The sequence below is a fragment of the Anomaloglossus baeobatrachus genome, unplaced genomic scaffold (genome assembly GCF_048569485.1).
Source record: "Anomaloglossus baeobatrachus isolate aAnoBae1 unplaced genomic scaffold, aAnoBae1.hap1 Scaffold_2735, whole genome shotgun sequence".
In the NCBI taxonomy this organism is placed as follows: domain Eukaryota; kingdom Metazoa; phylum Chordata; class Amphibia; order Anura; family Aromobatidae; genus Anomaloglossus; species Anomaloglossus baeobatrachus.
This window is the reverse complement of record NW_027442234.1, coordinates 25,150-47,021: the sequence shown is the minus strand read 5'-3', so window position 1 is coordinate 47,021 and position 21,872 is coordinate 25,150. Positions and strand designations below refer to the sequence as shown.

At 46.2% G+C, this 21,872-nt stretch overlaps 14 non-coding genes across 14 annotated transcripts; all 14 read right to left on the bottom strand.

Moving 5' to 3' along the window:
* Positions 1-869: 869 nt before the first annotated feature.
* Positions 870-1,060, bottom strand: LOC142265313 (U2 spliceosomal RNA). Its single transcript, XR_012731652.1, has one exon. It is a non-coding gene; the product is annotated as a U2 spliceosomal RNA (small nuclear RNA).
* A 1,387-nt stretch (positions 1,061-2,447) lies between these two features.
* Positions 2,448-2,638, bottom strand: LOC142265274 (U2 spliceosomal RNA). The gene has a single exon (XR_012731621.1). It is a non-coding gene; the product is annotated as a U2 spliceosomal RNA (small nuclear RNA).
* A 1,387-nt stretch (positions 2,639-4,025) lies between these two features.
* On the bottom strand, positions 4,026-4,216 carry LOC142265312 (U2 spliceosomal RNA). The gene has a single exon (XR_012731651.1). It is a non-coding gene; the product is annotated as a U2 spliceosomal RNA (small nuclear RNA).
* Positions 4,217-5,603: 1,387 nt separating this feature from the next.
* Positions 5,604-5,794, bottom strand: LOC142265311 (U2 spliceosomal RNA). Its single transcript, XR_012731650.1, has one exon. It is a non-coding gene; the product is annotated as a U2 spliceosomal RNA (small nuclear RNA).
* Positions 5,795-7,181: 1,387 nt separating this feature from the next.
* On the bottom strand, positions 7,182-7,372 carry LOC142265310 (U2 spliceosomal RNA). The gene has a single exon (XR_012731649.1). It is a non-coding gene; the product is annotated as a U2 spliceosomal RNA (small nuclear RNA).
* A 1,387-nt stretch (positions 7,373-8,759) lies between these two features.
* Positions 8,760-8,950, bottom strand: LOC142265309 (U2 spliceosomal RNA). Its single transcript, XR_012731648.1, has one exon. It is a non-coding gene; the product is annotated as a U2 spliceosomal RNA (small nuclear RNA).
* Positions 8,951-10,337: 1,387 nt separating this feature from the next.
* Positions 10,338-10,528, bottom strand: LOC142265227 (U2 spliceosomal RNA). The gene has a single exon (XR_012731579.1). It is a non-coding gene; the product is annotated as a U2 spliceosomal RNA (small nuclear RNA).
* Positions 10,529-11,915: 1,387 nt separating this feature from the next.
* Positions 11,916-12,106, bottom strand: LOC142265306 (U2 spliceosomal RNA). The gene has a single exon (XR_012731646.1). It is a non-coding gene; the product is annotated as a U2 spliceosomal RNA (small nuclear RNA).
* A 1,387-nt stretch (positions 12,107-13,493) lies between these two features.
* LOC142265305 (U2 spliceosomal RNA) lies at positions 13,494-13,684 on the bottom strand. Its single transcript, XR_012731645.1, has one exon. It is a non-coding gene; the product is annotated as a U2 spliceosomal RNA (small nuclear RNA).
* A 1,387-nt stretch (positions 13,685-15,071) lies between these two features.
* LOC142265304 (U2 spliceosomal RNA) lies at positions 15,072-15,262 on the bottom strand. Its single transcript, XR_012731644.1, has one exon. It is a non-coding gene; the product is annotated as a U2 spliceosomal RNA (small nuclear RNA).
* A 1,387-nt stretch (positions 15,263-16,649) lies between these two features.
* Positions 16,650-16,840, bottom strand: LOC142265303 (U2 spliceosomal RNA). The gene has a single exon (XR_012731643.1). It is a non-coding gene; the product is annotated as a U2 spliceosomal RNA (small nuclear RNA).
* A 1,387-nt stretch (positions 16,841-18,227) lies between these two features.
* On the bottom strand, positions 18,228-18,418 carry LOC142265302 (U2 spliceosomal RNA). The gene has a single exon (XR_012731642.1). It is a non-coding gene; the product is annotated as a U2 spliceosomal RNA (small nuclear RNA).
* A 1,387-nt stretch (positions 18,419-19,805) lies between these two features.
* Positions 19,806-19,996, bottom strand: LOC142265301 (U2 spliceosomal RNA). Its single transcript, XR_012731641.1, has one exon. It is a non-coding gene; the product is annotated as a U2 spliceosomal RNA (small nuclear RNA).
* Positions 19,997-21,383: 1,387 nt separating this feature from the next.
* On the bottom strand, positions 21,384-21,574 carry LOC142265300 (U2 spliceosomal RNA). The gene has a single exon (XR_012731640.1). It is a non-coding gene; the product is annotated as a U2 spliceosomal RNA (small nuclear RNA).
* Between the last annotated feature and the right edge of the window lie 298 nt (positions 21,575-21,872).

Below are 21,872 nucleotides of genomic sequence, written 5' to 3'. Positions count from 1 at the left end.
CAGCTTGTTTTCTAGGCAGCAGCGCTATTGTGATGTCATCGGGGGGCATTGTGACAAGCCGCCAGTGTTCCGTCTCTTCATGTTGTGCACAGTTCAAACGGAAAATACATCAACAGGCAGACTACAGAAAAGCTTACTATCAAAGGTTAGAGGGGGGCTTTCTCAGAGGGCTTTTTACAGTTTTTCTATTCCCAATTAGCCGTTTAAGTGTACTTATTGAAAGTAGTAATTCTTTCATAGGCCGCCCTTTCTTAGTATTTGACGTTCCTTATATTGCGGTATGAGGCTTCGCAGTAGGTTGCAAACATTCATCACCCATGACTGTCCCCAATTGAGCTCAGAAGCTCAATGTCTATCATGACCTCTCTTTTAGAATGTCCAAGAGCAAGCAAACTATTCCTCCAGGAGAGGGCGCCAACAGACTACTAAAGAGATCATCATTACTCAAAGAAAACCCCAAAAACCAATGCATGATAGGAATAAACAGGTAACTTTCTTTGGAGTGGAAGCGGAGAGATCGCACCAGATGCCAATTCTAGATGTTATCACACCTGTGGTCACTGCAGCAGCAGGTGAATCCACTTTGTCCAAAAGGGATCTATTCCATTCAATTGCAAATGATCTAGATAAGACAGAGAACTGCAGCACGGGGACATAGCCGAGTTGGTCAGGTTGAGTGGTGATGAGTTTGCTATTTGGATGAATAAAGAAAGTCAAAAGTGTGAAAGATAAAAAACAAAAGGAGGAAGTGTGAAAAGTGAATGGGCCAAATTGAGGTGCATATGAAGACGTATGCTTTCTTCCAATTCATTAAATCGGGCTAATATGAATCAGGTGAATTGAGTTCTGCTTTTGGAAACTGGGTTAAGAAGGGGTGCACCGTTCCTGGAGGTACTGCAATACCAGGTCAATGCGTGGAGTGGACAGAGCAAGCTCTTTTTCCATCTCCCTGTTCTAAAAATCCATTTAATATATGGTCCCCAGATAGGGGACGTATCAGATATTAAACTGATAAGAACAGATACTACACTTGATCTTAGCCAAAAGGCCGAGAAGCGATAACCAGAATTGGTTTGGGCCTCGAGTGGCACCCTGGCCTATGCCGGACACATCTTAGGGAGAGAGAGCGAGAGGGAGACAAACCCACGCCTACACAAGACATTTTGTCACCCAAGCCAACCCTTGAAAAGGCTGCTTTGCAGAGCCAAAACAAGAAGAATGGTGCGTTTTGCAGCCGCCGCCCACTGCAATGAATCTGAATAACTCCTCCTTTAGGGCGCAAGCAACTCCCCTCCCCCTTGCAGTCTTTCCAATTCACGATACAAAAAGACGGACAGGACAGGTTGCCTGACTTTCCGTCACTGCCACCCTTTGCCATCCTTACCCGTAGAAAGCCCTTTCATCATCCCCAAACCCTAATCTTTTCCCTTTCCTTCCCAGCCCCCAAACCCTGCCCTCTGTACCTTTCTCACCACCCGCTTCCCTTCTCCTGTCATCCCCCTACCACCCGGGAAAAAAAGAGATTGCCCCCTCCTTCCACTAGCCCACCCTCCCACCCAAAGAACAACTTCTTCTGCGCAGCTTGTTTTCTAGGCAGCAGCGCTATTGTGATGTCATCGGGGGGCATTGTGACAAGCCGCCAGTGTTCCGTCTCTTCATGTTGTGCACAGTTCAAACGGAAAATACATCAACAGGCAGACTACAGAAAAGCTTACTATCAAAGGTTAGAGGGGGGCTTTCTCAGAGGGCTTTTTACAGTTTTTCTATTCCCAATTAGCCGTTTAAGTGTACTTATTGAAAGTAGTAATTCTTTCATAGGCCGCCCTTTCTTAGTATTTGACGTTCCTTATATTGCGGTATGAGGCTTCGCAGTAGGTTGCAAACATTCATCACCCATGACTGTCCCCAATTGAGCTCAGAAGCTCAATGTCTATCATGACCTCTCTTTTAGAATGTCCAAGAGCAAGCAAACTATTCCTCCAGGAGAGGGCGCCAACAGACTACTAAAGAGATCATCATTACTCAAAGAAAACCCCAAAAACCAATGCATGATAGGAATAAACAGGTAACTTTCTTTGGAGTGGAAGCGGAGAGATCGCACCAGATGCCAATTCTAGATGTTATCACACCTGTGGTCACTGCAGCAGCAGGTGAATCCACTTTGTCCAAAAGGGATCTATTCCATTCAATTGCAAATGATCTAGATAAGACAGAGAACTGCAGCACGGGGACATAGCCGAGTTGGTCAGGTTGAGTGGTGATGAGTTTGCTATTTGGATGAATAAAGAAAGTCAAAAGTGTGAAAGATAAAAAACAAAAGGAGGAAGTGTGAAAAGTGAATGGGCCAAATTGAGGTGCATATGAAGACGTATGCTTTCTTCCAATTCATTAAATCGGGCTAATATGAATCAGGTGAATTGAGTTCTGCTTTTGGAAACTGGGTTAAGAAGGGGTGCACCGTTCCTGGAGGTACTGCAATACCAGGTCAATGCGTGGAGTGGACAGAGCAAGCTCTTTTTCCATCTCCCTGTTCTAAAAATCCATTTAATATATGGTCCCCGGATAGGGGACGTATCAGATATTAAACTGATAAGAACAGATACTACACTTGATCTTAGCCAAAAGGCCGAGAAGCGATAACCAGAATTGGTTTGGGCCTCGAGTGGCACCCTGGCCTATGCCGGACACATCTTAGGGAGAGAGAGCGAGAGGGAGACAAACCCACGCCTACACAAGACATTTTGTCACCCAAGCCAACCCTTGAAAAGGCTGCTTTGCAGAGCCAAAACAAGAAGAATGGTGCGTTTTGCAGCCGCCGCCCACTGCAATGAATCTGAATAACTCCTCCTTTAGGGCGCAAGCAACTCCCCTCCCCCTTGCAGTCTTTCCAATTCACGATACAAAAAGACGGACAGGACAGGTTGCCTGACTTTCCGTCACTGCCACCCTTTGCCATCCTTACCCGTAGAAAGCCCTTTCATCATCCCCAAACCCTAATCTTTTCCCTTTCCTTCCCAGCCCCCAAACCCTGCCCTCTGTACCTTTCTCACCACCCGCTTCCCTTCTCCTGTCATCCCCCTACCACCCGGGAAAAAAAGAGATTGCCCCCTCCTTCCACTAGCCCACCCTCCCACCCAAAGAACAACTTCTTCTGCGCAGCTTGTTTTCTAGGCAGCAGCGCTATTGTGATGTCATCGGGGGGCATTGTGACAAGCCGCCAGTGTTCCGTCTCTTCATGTTGTGCACAGTTCAAACGGAAAATACATCAACAGGCAGACTACAGAAAAGCTTACTATCAAAGGTTAGAGGGGGGCTTTCTCAGAGGGCTTTTTACAGTTTTTCTATTCCCAATTAGCCGTTTAAGTGTACTTATTGAAAGTAGTAATTCTTTCATAGGCCGCCCTTTCTTAGTATTTGACGTTCCTTATATTGCGGTATGAGGCTTCGCAGTAGGTTGCAAACATTCATCACCCATGACTGTCCCCAATTGAGCTCAGAAGCTCAATGTCTATCATGACCTCTCTTTTAGAATGTCCAAGAGCAAGCAAACTATTCCTCCAGGAGAGGGCGCCAACAGACTACTAAAGAGATCATCATTACTCAAAGAAAACCCCAAAAACCAATGCATGATAGGAATAAACAGGTAACTTTCTTTGGAGTGGAAGCGGAGAGATCGCACCAGATGCCAATTCTAGATGTTATCACACCTGTGGTCACTGCAGCAGCAGGTGAATCCACTTTGTCCAAAAGGGATCTATTCCATTCAATTGCAAATGATCTAGATAAGACAGAGAACTGCAGCACGGGGACATAGCCGAGTTGGTCAGGTTGAGTGGTGATGAGTTTGCTATTTGGATGAATAAAGAAAGTCAAAAGTGTGAAAGATAAAAAACAAAAGGAGGAAGTGTGAAAAGTGAATGGGCCAAATTGAGGTGCATATGAAGACGTATGCTTTCTTCCAATTCATTAAATCGGGCTAATATGAATCAGGTGAATTGAGTTCTGCTTTTGGAAACTGGGTTAAGAAGGGGTGCACCGTTCCTGGAGGTACTGCAATACCAGGTCAATGCGTGGAGTGGACAGAGCAAGCTCTTTTTCCATCTCCCTGTTCTAAAAATCCATTTAATATATGGTCCCCAGATAGGGGACGTATCAGATATTAAACTGATAAGAACAGATACTACACTTGATCTTAGCCAAAAGGCCGAGAAGCGATAACCAGAATTGGTTTGGGCCTCGAGTGGCACCCTGGCCTATGCCGGACACATCTTAGGGAGAGAGAGCGAGAGGGAGACAAACCCACGCCTACACAAGACATTTTGTCACCCAAGCCAACCCTTGAAAAGGCTGCTTTGCAGAGCCAAAACAAGAAGAATGGTGCGTTTTGCAGCCGCCGCCCACTGCAATGAATCTGAATAACTCCTCCTTTAGGGCGCAAGCAACTCCCCTCCCCCTTGCAGTCTTTCCAATTCACGATACAAAAAGACGGACAGGACAGGTTGCCTGACTTTCCGTCACTGCCACCCTTTGCCATCCTTACCCGTAGAAAGCCCTTTCATCATCCCCAAACCCTAATCTTTTCCCTTTCCTTCCCAGCCCCCAAACCCTGCCCTCTGTACCTTTCTCACCACCCGCTTCCCTTCTCCTGTCATCCCCCTACCACCCGGGAAAAAAAGAGATTGCCCCCTCCTTCCACTAGCCCACCCTCCCACCCAAAGAACAACTTCTTCTGCGCAGCTTGTTTTCTAGGCAGCAGCGCTATTGTGATGTCATCGGGGGGCATTGTGACAAGCCGCCAGTGTTCCGTCTCTTCATGTTGTGCACAGTTCAAACGGAAAATACATCAACAGGCAGACTACAGAAAAGCTTACTATCAAAGGTTAGAGGGGGGCTTTCTCAGAGGGCTTTTTACAGTTTTTCTATTCCCAATTAGCCGTTTAAGTGTACTTATTGAAAGTAGTAATTCTTTCATAGGCCGCCCTTTCTTAGTATTTGACGTTCCTTATATTGCGGTATGAGGCTTCGCAGTAGGTTGCAAACATTCATCACCCATGACTGTCCCCAATTGAGCTCAGAAGCTCAATGTCTATCATGACCTCTCTTTTAGAATGTCCAAGAGCAAGCAAACTATTCCTCCAGGAGAGGGCGCCAACAGACTACTAAAGAGATCATCATTACTCAAAGAAAACCCCAAAAACCAATGCATGATAGGAATAAACAGGTAACTTTCTTTGGAGTGGAAGCGGAGAGATCGCACCAGATGCCAATTCTAGATGTTATCACACCTGTGGTCACTGCAGCAGCAGGTGAATCCACTTTGTCCAAAAGGGATCTATTCCATTCAATTGCAAATGATCTAGATAAGACAGAGAACTGCAGCACGGGGACATAGCCGAGTTGGTCAGGTTGAGTGGTGATGAGTTTGCTATTTGGATGAATAAAGAAAGTCAAAAGTGTGAAAGATAAAAAACAAAAGGAGGAAGTGTGAAAAGTGAATGGGCCAAATTGAGGTGCATATGAAGACGTATGCTTTCTTCCAATTCATTAAATCGGGCTAATATGAATCAGGTGAATTGAGTTCTGCTTTTGGAAACTGGGTTAAGAAGGGGTGCACCGTTCCTGGAGGTACTGCAATACCAGGTCAATGCGTGGAGTGGACAGAGCAAGCTCTTTTTCCATCTCCCTGTTCTAAAAATCCATTTAATATATGGTCCCCAGATAGGGGACGTATCAGATATTAAACTGATAAGAACAGATACTACACTTGATCTTAGCCAAAAGGCCGAGAAGCGATAACCAGAATTGGTTTGGGCCTCGAGTGGCACCCTGGCCTATGCCGGACACATCTTAGGGAGAGAGAGCGAGAGGGAGACAAACCCACGCCTACACAAGACATTTTGTCACCCAAGCCAACCCTTGAAAAGGCTGCTTTGCAGAGCCAAAACAAGAAGAATGGTGCGTTTTGCAGCCGCCGCCCACTGCAATGAATCTGAATAACTCCTCCTTTAGGGCGCAAGCAACTCCCCTCCCCCTTGCAGTCTTTCCAATTCACGATACAAAAAGACGGACAGGACAGGTTGCCTGACTTTCCGTCACTGCCACCCTTTGCCATCCTTACCCGTAGAAAGCCCTTTCATCATCCCCAAACCCTAATCTTTTCCCTTTCCTTCCCAGCCCCCAAACCCTGCCCTCTGTACCTTTCTCACCACCCGCTTCCCTTCTCCTGTCATCCCCCTACCACCCGGGAAAAAAAGAGATTGCCCCCTCCTTCCACTAGCCCACCCTCCCACCCAAAGAACAACTTCTTCTGCGCAGCTTGTTTTCTAGGCAGCAGCGCTATTGTGATGTCATCGGGGGGCATTGTGACAAGCCGCCAGTGTTCCGTCTCTTCATGTTGTGCACAGTTCAAACGGAAAATACATCAACAGGCAGACTACAGAAAAGCTTACTATCAAAGGTTAGAGGGGGGCTTTCTCAGAGGGCTTTTTACAGTTTTTCTATTCCCAATTAGCCGTTTAAGTGTACTTATTGAAAGTAGTAATTCTTTCATAGGCCGCCCTTTCTTAGTATTTGACGTTCCTTATATTGCGGTATGAGGCTTCGCAGTAGGTTGCAAACATTCATCACCCATGACTGTCCCCAATTGAGCTCAGAAGCTCAATGTCTATCATGACCTCTCTTTTAGAATGTCCAAGAGCAAGCAAACTATTCCTCCAGGAGAGGGCGCCAACAGACTACTAAAGAGATCATCATTACTCAAAGAAAACCCCAAAAACCAATGCATGATAGGAATAAACAGGTAACTTTCTTTGGAGTGGAAGCGGAGAGATCGCACCAGATGCCAATTCTAGATGTTATCACACCTGTGGTCACTGCAGCAGCAGGTGAATCCACTTTGTCCAAAAGGGATCTATTCCATTCAATTGCAAATGATCTAGATAAGACAGAGAACTGCAGCACGGGGACATAGCCGAGTTGGTCAGGTTGAGTGGTGATGAGTTTGCTATTTGGATGAATAAAGAAAGTCAAAAGTGTGAAAGATAAAAAACAAAAGGAGGAAGTGTGAAAAGTGAATGGGCCAAATTGAGGTGCATATGAAGACGTATGCTTTCTTCCAATTCATTAAATCGGGCTAATATGAATCAGGTGAATTGAGTTCTGCTTTTGGAAACTGGGTTAAGAAGGGGTGCACCGTTCCTGGAGGTACTGCAATACCAGGTCAATGCGTGGAGTGGACAGAGCAAGCTCTTTTTCCATCTCCCTGTTCTAAAAATCCATTTAATATATGGTCCCCAGATAGGGGACGTATCAGATATTAAACTGATAAGAACAGATACTACACTTGATCTTAGCCAAAAGGCCGAGAAGCGATAACCAGAATTGGTTTGGGCCTCGAGTGGCACCCTGGCCTATGCCGGACACATCTTAGGGAGAGAGAGCGAGAGGGAGACAAACCCACGCCTACACAAGACATTTTGTCACCCAAGCCAACCCTTGAAAAGGCTGCTTTGCAGAGCCAAAACAAGAAGAATGGTGCGTTTTGCAGCCGCCGCCCACTGCAATGAATCTGAATAACTCCTCCTTTAGGGCGCAAGCAACTCCCCTCCCCCTTGCAGTCTTTCCAATTCACGATACAAAAAGACGGACAGGACAGGTTGCCTGACTTTCCGTCACTGCCACCCTTTGCCATCCTTACCCGTAGAAAGCCCTTTCATCATCCCCAAACCCTAATCTTTTCCCTTTCCTTCCCAGCCCCCAAACCCTGCCCTCTGTACCTTTCTCACCACCCGCTTCCCTTCTCCTGTCATCCCCCTACCACCCGGGAAAAAAAGAGATTGCCCCCTCCTTCCACTAGCCCACCCTCCCACCCAAAGAACAACTTCTTCTGCGCAGCTTGTTTTCTAGGCAGCAGCGCTATTGTGATGTCATCGGGGGGCATTGTGACAAGCCGCCAGTGTTCCGTCTCTTCATGTTGTGCACAGTTCAAACGGAAAATACATCAACAGGCAGACTACAGAAAAGCTTACTATCAAAGGTTAGAGGGGGGCTTTCTCAGAGGGCTTTTTACAGTTTTTCTATTCCCAATTAGCCGTTTAAGTGTACTTATTGAAAGTAGTAATTCTTTCATAGGCCGCCCTTTCTTAGTATTTGACGTTCCTTATATTGCGGTATGAGGCTTCGCAGTAGGTTGCAAACATTCATCACCCATGACTGTCCCCAATTGAGCTCAGAAGCTCAATGTCTATCATGACCTCTCTTTTAGAATGTCCAAGAGCAAGCAAACTATTCCTCCAGGAGAGGGCGCCAACAGACTACTAAAGAGATCATCATTACTCAAAGAAAACCCCAAAAACCAATGCATGATAGGAATAAACAGGTAACTTTCTTTGGAGTGGAAGCGGAGAGATCGCACCAGATGCCAATTCTAGATGTTATCACACCTGTGGTCACTGCAGCAGCAGGTGAATCCACTTTGTCCAAAAGGGATCTATTCCATTCAATTGCAAATGATCTAGATAAGACAGAGAACTGCAGCACGGGGACATAGCCGAGTTGGTCAGGTTGAGTGGTGATGAGTTTGCTATTTGGATGAATAAAGAAAGTCAAAAGTGTGAAAGATAAAAAACAAAAGGAGGAAGTGTGAAAAGTGAATGGGCCAAATTGAGGTGCATATGAAGACGTATGCTTTCTTCCAATTCATTAAATCGGGCTAATATGAATCAGGTGAATTGAGTTCTGCTTTTGGAAACTGGGTTAAGAAGGGGTGCACCGTTCCTGGAGGTACTGCAATACCAGGTCAATGCGTGGAGTGGACAGAGCAAGCTCTTTTTCCATCTCCCTGTTCTAAAAATCCATTTAATATATGGTCCCCAGATAGGGGACGTATCAGATATTAAACTGATAAGAACAGATACTACACTTGATCTTAGCCAAAAGGCCGAGAAGCGATAACCAGAATTGGTTTGGGCCTCGAGTGGCACCCTGGCCTATGCCGGACACATCTTAGGGAGAGAGAGCGAGAGGGAGACAAACCCACGCCTACACAAGACATTTTGTCACCCAAGCCAACCCTTGAAAAGGCAGCTTTGCAGAGCCAAAACAAGAAGAATGGTGCGTTTTGCAGCCGCCGCCCACTGCAATGAATCTGAATAACTCCTCCTTTAGGGCGCAAGCAACTCCCCTCCCCCTTGCAGTCTTTCCAATTCACGATACAAAAAGACGGACAGGACAGGTTGCCTGACTTTCCGTCACTGCCACCCTTTGCCATCCTTACCCGTAGAAAGCCCTTTCATCATCCCCAAACCCTAATCTTTTCCCTTTCCTTCCCAGCCCCCAAACCCTGCCCTCTGTACCTTTCTCACCACCCGCTTCCCTTCTCCTGTCATCCCCCTACCACCCGGGAAAAAAAGAGATTGCCCCCTCCTTCCACTAGCCCACCCTCCCACCCAAAGAACAACTTCTTCTGCGCAGCTTGTTTTCTAGGCAGCAGCGCTATTGTGATGTCATCGGGGGGCATTGTGACAAGCCGCCAGTGTTCCGTCTCTTCATGTTGTGCACAGTTCAAACGGAAAATACATCAACAGGCAGACTACAGAAAAGCTTACTATCAAAGGTTAGAGGGGGGCTTTCTCAGAGGGCTTTTTACAGTTTTTCTATTCCCAATTAGCCGTTTAAGTGTACTTATTGAAAGTAGTAATTCTTTCATAGGCCGCCCTTTCTTAGTATTTGACGTTCCTTATATTGCGGTATGAGGCTTCGCAGTAGGTTGCAAACATTCATCACCCATGACTGTCCCCAATTGAGCTCAGAAGCTCAATGTCTATCATGACCTCTCTTTTAGAATGTCCAAGAGCAAGCAAACTATTCCTCCAGGAGAGGGCGCCAACAGACTACTAAAGAGATCATCATTACTCAAAGAAAACCCCAAAAACCAATGCATGATAGGAATAAACAGGTAACTTTCTTTGGAGTGGAAGCGGAGAGATCGCACCAGATGCCAATTCTAGATGTTATCACACCTGTGGTCACTGCAGCAGCAGGTGAATCCACTTTGTCCAAAAGGGATCTATTCCATTCAATTGCAAATGATCTAGATAAGACAGAGAACTGCAGCACGGGGACATAGCCGAGTTGGTCAGGTTGAGTGGTGATGAGTTTGCTATTTGGATGAATAAAGAAAGTCAAAAGTGTGAAAGATAAAAAACAAAAGGAGGAAGTGTGAAAAGTGAATGGGCCAAATTGAGGTGCATATGAAGACGTATGCTTTCTTCCAATTCATTAAATCGGGCTAATATGAATCAGGTGAATTGAGTTCTGCTTTTGGAAACTGGGTTAAGAAGGGGTGCACCGTTCCTGGAGGTACTGCAATACCAGGTCAATGCGTGGAGTGGACAGAGCAAGCTCTTTTTCCATCTCCCTGTTCTAAAAATCAATTTAATATATGGTCCCCAGATAGGGGACGTATCAGATATTAAACTGATAAGAACAGATACTACACTTGATCTTAGCCAAAAGGCCGAGAAGCGATAACCAGAATTGGTTTGGGCCTCGAGTGGCACCCTGGCCTATGCCGGACACATCTTAGGGAGAGAGAGCGAGAGGGAGACAAACCCACGCCTACACAAGACATTTTGTCACCCAAGCCAACCCTTGAAAAGGCTGCTTTGCAGAGCCAAAACAAGAAGAATGGTGCGTTTTGCAGCCGCCGCCCACTGCAATGAATCTGAATAACTCCTCCTTTAGGGCGCAAGCAACTCCCCTCCCCCTTGCAGTCTTTCCAATTCACGATACAAAAAGACGGACAGGACAGGTTGCCTGACTTTCCGTCACTGCCACCCTTTGCCATCCTTACCCGTAGAAAGCCCTTTCATCATCCCCAAACCCTAATCTTTTCCCTTTCCTTCCCAGCCCCCAAACCCTGCCCTCTGTACCTTTCTCACCACCCGCTTCCCTTCTCCTGTCATCCCCCTACCACCCGGGAAAAAAAGAGATTGCCCCCTCCTTCCACTAGCCCACCCTCCCACCCAAAGAACAACTTCTTCTGCGCAGCTTGTTTTCTAGGCAGCAGCGCTATTGTGATGTCATCGGGGGGCATTGTGACAAGCCGCCAGTGTTCCGTCTCTTCATGTTGTGCACAGTTCAAACGGAAAATACATCAACAGGCAGACTACAGAAAAGCTTACTATCAAAGGTTAGAGGGGGGCTTTCTCAGAGGGCTTTTTACAGTTTTTCTATTCCCAATTAGCCGTTTAAGTGTACTTATTGAAAGTAGTAATTCTTTCATAGGCCGCCCTTTCTTAGTATTTGACGTTCCTTATATTGCGGTATGAGGCTTCGCAGTAGGTTGCAAACATTCATCACCCATGACTGTCCCCAATTGAGCTCAGAAGCTCAATGTCTATCATGACCTCTCTTTTAGAATGTCCAAGAGCAAGCAAACTATTCCTCCAGGAGAGGGCGCCAACAGACTACTAAAGAGATCATCATTACTCAAAGAAAACCCCAAAAACCAATGCATGATAGGAATAAACAGGTAACTTTCTTTGGAGTGGAAGCGGAGAGATCGCACCAGATGCCAATTCTAGATGTTATCACACCTGTGGTCACTGCAGCAGCAGGTGAATCCACTTTGTCCAAAAGGGATCTATTCCATTCAATTGCAAATGATCTAGATAAGACAGAGAACTGCAGCACGGGGACATAGCCGAGTTGGTCAGGTTGAGTGGTGATGAGTTTGCTATTTGGATGAATAAAGAAAGTCAAAAGTGTGAAAGATAAAAAACAAAAGGAGGAAGTGTGAAAAGTGAATGGGCCAAATTGAGGTGCATATGAAGACGTATGCTTTCTTCCAATTCATTAAATCGGGCTAATATGAATCAGGTGAATTGAGTTCTGCTTTTGGAAACTGGGTTAAGAAGGGGTGCACCGTTCCTGGAGGTACTGCAATACCAGGTCAATGCGTGGAGTGGACAGAGCAAGCTCTTTTTCCATCTCCCTGTTCTAAAAATCCATTTAATATATGGTCCCCAGATAGGGGACGTATCAGATATTAAACTGATAAGAACAGATACTACACTTGATCTTAGCCAAAAGGCCGAGAAGCGATAACCAGAATTGGTTTGGGCCTCGAGTGGCACCCTGGCCTATGCCGGACACATCTTAGGGAGAGAGAGCGAGAGGGAGACAAACCCACGCCTACACAAGACATTTTGTCACCCAAGCCAACCCTTGAAAAGGCTGCTTTGCAGAGCCAAAACAAGAAGAATGGTGCGTTTTGCAGCCGCCGCCCACTGCAATGAATCTGAATAACTCCTCCTTTAGGGCGCAAGCAACTCCCCTCCCCCTTGCAGTCTTTCCAATTCACGATACAAAAAGACGGACAGGACAGGTTGCCTGACTTTCCGTCACTGCCACCCTTTGCCATCCTTACCCGTAGAAAGCCCTTTCATCATCCCCAAACCCTAATCTTTTCCCTTTCCTTCCCAGCCCCCAAACCCTGCCCTCTGTACCTTTCTCACCACCCGCTTCCCTTCTCCTGTCATCCCCCTACCACCCGGGAAAAAAAGAGATTGCCCCCTCCTTCCACTAGCCCACCCTCCCACCCAAAGAACAACTTCTTCTGCGCAGCTTGTTTTCTAGGCAGCAGCGCTATTGTGATGTCATCGGGGGGCATTGTGACAAGCCGCCAGTGTTCCGTCTCTTCATGTTGTGCACAGTTCAAACGGAAAATACATCAACAGGCAGACTACAGAAAAGCTTACTATCAAAGGTTAGAGGGGGGCTTTCTCAGAGGGCTTTTTACAGTTTTTCTATTCCCAATTAGCCGTTTAAGTGTACTTATTGAAAGTAGTAATTCTTTCATAGGCCGCCCTTTCTTAGTATTTGACGTTCCTTATATTGCGGTATGAGGCTTCGCAGTAGGTTGCAAACATTCATCACCCATGACTGTCCCCAATTGAGCTCAGAAGCTCAATGTCTATCATGACCTCTCTTTTAGAATGTCCAAGAGCAAGCAAACTATTCCTCCAGGAGAGGGCGCCAACAGACTACTAAAGAGATCATCATTACTCAAAGAAAACCCCAAAAACCAATGCATGATAGGAATAAACAGGTAACTTTCTTTGGAGTGGAAGCGGAGAGATCGCACCAGATGCCAATTCTAGATGTTATCACACCTGTGGTCACTGCAGCAGCAGGTGAATCCACTTTGTCCAAAAGGGATCTATTCCATTCAATTGCAAATGATCTAGATAAGACAGAGAACTGCAGCACGGGGACATAGCCGAGTTGGTCAGGTTGAGTGGTGATGAGTTTGCTATTTGGATGAATAAAGAAAGTCAAAAGTGTGAAAGATAAAAAACAAAAGGAGGAAGTGTGAAAAGTGAATGGGCCAAATTGAGGTGCATATGAAGACGTATGCTTTCTTCCAATTCATTAAATCGGGCTAATATGAATCAGGTGAATTGAGTTCTGCTTTTGGAAACTGGGTTAAGAAGGGGTGCACCGTTCCTGGAGGTACTGCAATACCAGGTCAATGCGTGGAGTGGACAGAGCAAGCTCTTTTTCCATCTCCCTGTTCTAAAAATCCATTTAATATATGGTCCCCAGATAGGGGACGTATCAGATATTAAACTGATAAGAACAGATACTACACTTGATCTTAGCCAAAAGGCCGAGAAGCGATAACCAGAATTGGTTTGGGCCTCGAGTGGCACCCTGGCCTATGCCGGACACATCTTAGGGAGAGAGAGCGAGAGGGAGACAAACCCACGCCTACACAAGACATTTTGTCACCCAAGCCAACCCTTGAAAAGGCTGCTTTGCAGAGCCAAAACAAGAAGAATGGTGCGTTTTGCAGCCGCCGCCCACTGCAATGAATCTGAATAACTCCTCCTTTAGGGCGCAAGCAACTCCCCTCCCCCTTGCAGTCTTTCCAATTCACGATACAAAAAGACGGACAGGACAGGTTGCCTGACTTTCCGTCACTGCCACCCTTTGCCATCCTTACCCGTAGAAAGCCCTTTCATCATCCCCAAACCCTAATCTTTTCCCTTTCCTTCCCAGCCCCCAAACCCTGCCCTCTGTACCTTTCTCACCACCCGCTTCCCTTCTCCTGTCATCCCCCTACCACCCGGGAAAAAAAGAGATTGCCCCCTCCTTCCACTAGCCCACCCTCCCACCCAAAGAACAACTTCTTCTGCGCAGCTTGTTTTCTAGGCAGCAGCGCTATTGTGATGTCATCGGGGGGCATTGTGACAAGCCGCCAGTGTTCCGTCTCTTCATGTTGTGCACAGTTCAAACGGAAAATACATCAACAGGCAGACTACAGAAAAGCTTACTATCAAAGGTTAGAGGGGGGCTTTCTCAGAGGGCTTTTTACAGTTTTTCTATTCCCAATTAGCCGTTTAAGTGTACTTATTGAAAGTAGTAATTCTTTCATAGGCCGCCCTTTCTTAGTATTTGACGTTCCTTATATTGCGGTATGAGGCTTCGCAGTAGGTTGCAAACATTCATCACCCATGACTGTCCCCAATTGAGCTCAGAAGCTCAATGTCTATCATGACCTCTCTTTTAGAATGTCCAAGAGCAAGCAAACTATTCCTCCAGGAGAGGGCGCCAACAGACTACTAAAGAGATCATCATTACTCAAAGAAAACCCCAAAAACCAATGCATGATAGGAATAAACAGGTAACTTTCTTTGGAGTGGAAGCGGAGAGATCGCACCAGATGCCAATTCTAGATGTTATCACACCTGTGGTCACTGCAGCAGCAGGTGAATCCACTTTGTCCAAAAGGGATCTATTCCATTCAATTGCAAATGATCTAGATAAGACAGAGAACTGCAGCACGGGGACATAGCCGAGTTGGTCAGGTTGAGTGGTGATGAGTTTGCTATTTGGATGAATAAAGAAAGTCAAAAGTGTGAAAGATAAAAAACAAAAGGAGGAAGTGTGAAAAGTGAATGGGCCAAATTGAGGTGCATATGAAGACGTATGCTTTCTTCCAATTCATTAAATCGGGCTAATATGAATCAGGTGAATTGAGTTCTGCTTTTGGAAACTGGGTTAAGAAGGGGTGCACCGTTCCTGGAGGTACTGCAATACCAGGTCAATGCGTGGAGTGGACAGAGCAAGCTCTTTTTCCATCTCCCTGTTCTAAAAATCCATTTAATATATGGTCCCCAGATAGGGGACGTATCAGATATTAAACTGATAAGAACAGATACTACACTTGATCTTAGCCAAAAGGCCGAGAAGCGATAACCAGAATTGGTTTGGGCCTCGAGTGGCACCCTGGCCTATGCCGGACACATCTTAGGGAGAGAGAGCGAGAGGGAGACAAACCCACGCCTACACAAGACATTTTGTCACCCAAGCCAACCCTTGAAAAGGCTGCTTTGCAGAGCCAAAACAAGAAGAATGGTGCGTTTTGCAGCCGCCGCCCACTGCAATGAATCTGAATAACTCCTCCTTTAGGGCGCAAGCAACTCCCCTCCCCCTTGCAGTCTTTCCAATTCACGATACAAAAAGACGGACAGGACAGGTTGCCTGACTTTCCGTCACTGCCACCCTTTGCCATCCTTACCCGTAGAAAGCCCTTTCATCATCCCCAAACCCTAATCTTTTCCCTTTCCTTCCCAGCCCCCAAACCCTGCCCTCTGTACCTTTCTCACCACCCGCTTCCCTTCTCCTGTCATCCCCCTACCACCCGGGAAAAAAAGAGATTGCCCCCTCCTTCCACTAGCCCACCCTCCCACCCAAAGAACAACTTCTTCTGCGCAGCTTGTTTTCTAGGCAGCAGCGCTATTGTGATGTCATCGGGGGGCATTGTGACAAGCCGCCAGTGTTCCGTCTCTTCATGTTGTGCACAGTTCAAACGGAAAATACATCAACAGGCAGACTACAGAAAAGCTTACTATCAAAGGTTAGAGGGGGGCTTTCTCAGAGGGCTTTTTACAGTTTTTCTATTCCCAATTAGCCGTTTAAGTGTACTTATTGAAAGTAGTAATTCTTTCATAGGCCGCCCTTTCTTAGTATTTGACGTTCCTTATATTGCGGTATGAGGCTTCGCAGTAGGTTGCAAACATTCATCACCCATGACTGTCCCCAATTGAGCTCAGAAGCTCAATGTCTATCATGACCTCTCTTTTAGAATGTCCAAGAGCAAGCAAACTATTCCTCCAGGAGAGGGCGCCAACAGACTACTAAAGAGATCATCATTACTCAAAGAAAACCCCAAAAACCAATGCATGATAGGAATAAACAGGTAACTTTCTTTGGAGTGGAAGCGGAGAGATCGCACCAGATGCCAATTCTAGATGTTATCACACCTGTGGTCACTGCAGCAGCAGGTGAATCCACTTTGTCCAAAAGGGATCTATTCCATTCAATTGCAAATGATCTAGATAAGACAGAGAACTGCAGCACGGGGACATAGCCGAGTTGGTCAGGTTGAGTGGTGATGAGTTTGCTATTTGGATGAATAAAGAAAGTCAAAAGTGTGAAAGATAAAAAACAAAAGGAGGAAGTGTGAAAAGTGAATGGGCCAAATTGAGGTGCATATGAAGACGTATGCTTTCTTCCAATTCATTAAATCGGGCTAATATGAATCAGGTGAATTGAGTTCTGCTTTTGGAAACTGGGTTAAGAAGGGGTGCACCGTTCCTGGAGGTACTGCAATACCAGGTCAATGCGTGGAGTGGACAGAGCAAGCTCTTTTTCCATCTCCCTGTTCTAAAAATCCATTTAATATATGGTCCCCAGATAGGGGACGTATCAGATATTAAACTGATAAGAACAGATACTACACTTGATCTTAGCCAAAAGGCCGAGAAGCGATAACCAGAATTGGTTTGGGCCTCGAGTGGCACCCTGGCCTATGCCGGACACATCTTAGGGAGAGAGAGCGAGAGGGAGACAAACCCACGCCTACACAAGACATTTTGTCACCCAAGCCAACCCTTGAAAAGGCTGCTTTGCAGAGCCAAAACAAGAAGAATGGTGCGTTTTGCAGCCGCCGCCCACTGCAATGAATCTGAATAACTCCTCCTTTAGGGCGCAAGCAACTCCCCTCCCCCTTGCAGTCTTTCCAATTCACGATACAAAAAGACGGACAGGACAGGTTGCCTGACTTTCCGTCACTGCCACCCTTTGCCATCCTTACCCGTAGAAAGCCCTTTCATCATCCCCAAACCCTAATCTTTTCCCTTTCCTTCCCAGCCCCCAAACCCTGCCCTCTGTACCTTTCTCACCACCCGCTTCCCTTCTCCTGTCATCCCCCTACCACCCGGGAAAAAAAGAGATTGCCCCCTCCTTCCACTAGCCCACCCTCCCACCCAAAGAACAACTTCTTCTGCGCAGCTTGTTTTCTAGGCAGCAGCGCTATTGTGATGTCATCGGGGGGCATTGTGACAAGCCGCCAGTGTTCCGTCTCTTCATGTTGTGCACAGTTCAAACGGAAAATACATCAACAGGCAGACTACAGAAAAGCTTACTATCAAAGGTTAGAGGGGGGCTTTCTCAGAGGGCTTTTTACAGTTTTTCTATTCCCAATTAGCCGTTTAAGTGTACTTATTGAAAGTAGTAATTCTTTCATAGGCCGCCCTTTCTTAGTATTTGACGTTCCTTATATTGCGGTATGAGGCTTCGCAGTAGGTTGCAAACATTCATCACCCATGACTGTCCCCAATTGAGCTCAGAAGCTCAATGTCTATCATGACCTCTCTTTTAGAATGTCCAAGAGCAAGCAAACTATTCCTCCAGGAGAGGGCGCCAACAGACTACTAAAGAGATCATCATTACTCAAAGAAAACCCCAAAAACCAATGCATGATAGGAATAAACAGGTAACTTTCTTTGGAGTGGAAGCGGAGAGATCGCACCAGATGCCAATTCTAGATGTTATCACACCTGTGGTCACTGCAGCAGCAGGTGAATCCACTTTGTCCAAAAGGGATCTATTCCATTCAATTGCAAATGATCTAGATAAGACAGAGAACTGCAGCACGGGGACATAGCCGAGTTGGTCAGGTTGAGTGGTGATGAGTTTGCTATTTGGATGAATAAAGAAAGTCAAAAGTGTGAAAGATAAAAAACAAAAGGAGGAAGTGTGAAAAGTGAATGGGCCAAATTGAGGTGCATATGAAGACGTATGCTTTCTTCCAATTCATTAAATCGGGCTAATATGAATCAGGTGAATTGAGTTCTGCTTTTGGAAACTGGGTTAAGAAGGGGTGCACCGTTCCTGGAGGTACTGCAATACCAGGTCAATGCGTGGAGTGGACAGAGCAAGCTCTTTTTCCATCTCCCTGTTCTAAAAATCCATTTAATATATGGTCCCCAGATAGGGGACGTATCAGATATTAAACTGATAAGAACAGATACTACACTTGATCTTAGCCAAAAGGCCGAGAAGCGATAACCAGAATTGTTTTGGGCCTCGAGTGGCACCCTGGCCTATGCCGGACACATCTTAGGGAGAGAGAGCGAGAGGGAGACAAACCCACGCCTACACAAGACATTTTGTCACCCAAGCCAACCCTTGAAAAGGCTGCTTTGCAGAGCCAAAACAAGAAGAATGGTGCGTTTTGCAGCCGCCGCCCACTGCAATGAATCTGAATAACTCCTCCTTTAGGGCGCAAGCAACTCCCCTCCCCCTTGCAGTCTTTCCAATTCACGATACAAAAAGACGGACAGGACAGGTTGCCTGACTTTCCGTCACTGCCACCCTTTGCCATCCTTACCCGTAGAAAGCCCTTTCATCATCCCCAAACCCTAATCTTTTCCCTTTCCTTCCCAGCCCCCAAACCCTGCCCTCTGTACCTTTCTCACCACCCGCTTCCCTTCTCCTGTCATCCCCCTACCACCCGGGAAAAAAAGAGATTGCCCCCTCCTTCCACTAGCCCACCCTCCCACCCAAAGAACAACTTCTTCTGCGCAGCTTGTTTTCTAGGCAGCAGCGCTATTGTGATGTCATCGGGGGGCATTGTGACAAGCCGCCAGTGTTCCGTCTCTTCATGTTGTGCACAGTTCAAACGGAAAATACATCAACAGGCAGACTACAGAAAAGCTTACTATCAAAGGTTAGAGGGGGGCTTTCTCAGAGGGCTTTTTACAGTTTTTCTATTCCCAATTAGCCGTTTAAGTGTACTTATTGAAAGTAGTAATTCTTTCATAGGCCGCCCTTTCTTAGTATTTGACGTTCCTTATATTGCGGTATGAGGCTTCGCAGTAGGTTGCAAACATTCATCACCCATGACTGTCCCCAATTGAGCTCAGAAGCTCAATGTCTATCATGACCTCTCTTTTAGAATGTCCAAGAGCAAGCAAACTATTCCTCCAGGAGAGGGCGCCAACAGACTACTAAAGAGATCATCATTACTCAAAGAAAACCCCAAAAACCAATGCATGATAGGAATAAACAGGTAACTTTCTTTGGAGTGGAAGCGGAGAGATCGCACCAGATGCCAATTCTAGATGTTATCACACCTGTGGTCACTGCAGCAGCAGGTGAATCCACTTTGTCCAAAAGGGATCTATTCCATTCAATTGCAAATGATCTAGATAAGACAGAGAACTGCAGCACGGGGACATAGCCGAGTTGGTCAGGTTGAGTGGTGATGAGTTTGCTATTTGGATGAATAAAGAAAGTCAAAAGTGTGAAAGATAAAAAACAAAAGGAGGAAGTGTGAAAAGTGAATGGGCCAAATTGAGGTGCATATGAAGACGTATGCTTTCTTCCAATTCATTAAATCGGGCTAATATGAATCAGGTGAATTGAGTTCTGCTTTTGGAAACTGGGTTAAGAAGGGGTGCACCGTTCCTGGAGGTACTGCAATACCAGGTCAATGCGTGGAGTGGACAGAGCAAGCTCTTTTTCCATCTCCCTGTTCTAAAAATCCATTTAATATATGGTCCCCAGATAGGGGACGTATCAGATATTAAACTGATAAGAACAGATACTACACTTGATCTTAGCCAAAAGGCCGAGAAGCGATAACCAGAATTGGTTTGGGCCTCGAGTGGCACCCTGGCCTATGCCGGACACATCTTAGGGAGAGAGAGCGAGAGGGAGACAAACCCACGCCTACACAAGACATTTTGTCACCCAAGCCAACCCTTGAAAAGGCTGCTTTGCAGAGCCAAAACAAGAAGAATGGTGCGTTTTGCAGCCGCCGCCCACTGCAATGAATCTGAATAACTCCTCCTTTAGGGCGCAAGCAACTCCCCTCCCCCTTGCAGTCTTTCCAATTCACGATACAAAAAGACGGACAGGACAGGTTGCCTGACTTTCCGTCACTGCCACCCTTTGCCATCCTTACCCGTAGAAAGCCCTTTCATCATCCCCAAACCCTAATCTTTTCCCTTTCCTTCCCAGCCCCCAAACCCTGCCCTCTGTACCTTTCTCACCACCCGCTTCCCTTCTCCTGTCATCCCCCTACCACCCGGGAAAAAAAGAGATTGCCCCCTCCTTCCACTAGCCCACCCTCCCACCCAAAGAACAACTTCTTCTGCGCAGCTTGTTTTCTAGGCAGCAGCGCTATTGTGATGTCATCGGGGGGCATTGTGACAAGCCGCCAGTGTTCCGTCTCTTCATGTTGTGCACAGTTCAAACGGAAAATACATCAACAGGCAGACTACAGAAAAGCTTACTATCAAAGGTTAGAGGGGGGCTTTCTCAGAGGGCTTTTTACAGTTTTTCTATTCCCAATTAGCCGTTTAAGTGTACTTATTGAAAGTAGTAATTCTTTCATAGGCCGCCCTTTCTTAGTATTTGACGTTCCTTATATTGCGGTATGAGGCTTCGCAGTAGGTTGCAAACATTCATCACCCATGACTGTCCCCAATTGAGCTCAGAAGCTCAATGTCTATCATGACCTCTCTTTTAGAATGTCCAAGAGCAAGCAAACTATTCCTCCAGGAGAGGGCGCCAACAGACTACTAAAGAGATCATCATTACTCAAAGAAAACCCCAAAAACCAATGCATGATAGGAATAAACAGGTAACTTTCTTTGGAGTGGAAGCGGAGAGATCGCACCAGATGCCAATTCTAGATGTTATCACACCTGTGGTCACTGCAGCAGCAGGTGAATCCACTTTGTCCAAAAGGGATCTATTCCATTCAATTGCAAATGATCTAGATAAGACAGAGAACTGCAGCACGGGGACATAGCCGAGTTGGTCAGGTTGAGTGGTGATGAGTTTGCTATTTGGATGAATAAAGAAAGTCAAAAGTGTGAAAGATAAAAAACAAAAGGAGGAAGTGTGAAAAGTGAATGGGCCAAATTGAGGTGCATATGAAGACGTATGCTTTCTTCCAATTCATTAAATCGGGCTAATATGAATCAGGTGAATTGAGTTCTGCTTTTGGAAACTGGGTTAAGAAGGGGTGCACCGTTCCTGGAGGTACTGCAATACCAGGTCAATGCGTGGAGTGGACAGAGCAAGCTCTTTTTCCATCTCCCTGTTCTAAAAATCCATTTAATATATGGTCCCCAGATAGGGGACGTATCAGATATTAAACTGATAAGAACAGATACTACACTTGATCTTAGCCAAAAGGCCGAGAAGCGATAACCAGAATTGGTTTGGGCCTCGAGTGGCACCCTGGCCTATGCCGGACACATCTTAGGGAGAGAGAGCGAGAGGGAGACAAACCCACGCCTACACAAGACATTTTGTCACCCAAGCCAACCCTTGAAAAGGCTGCTTTGCAGAGCCAAAACAAGAAGAATGGTGCGTTTTGCAGCCGCCGCCCACTGCAATGAATCTGAATAACTCCTCCTTTAGGGCGCAAGCAACTCCCCTCCCCCTTGCAGTCTTTCCAATTCACGATACAAAAAGACGGACAGGACAGGTTGCCTGACTTTCCG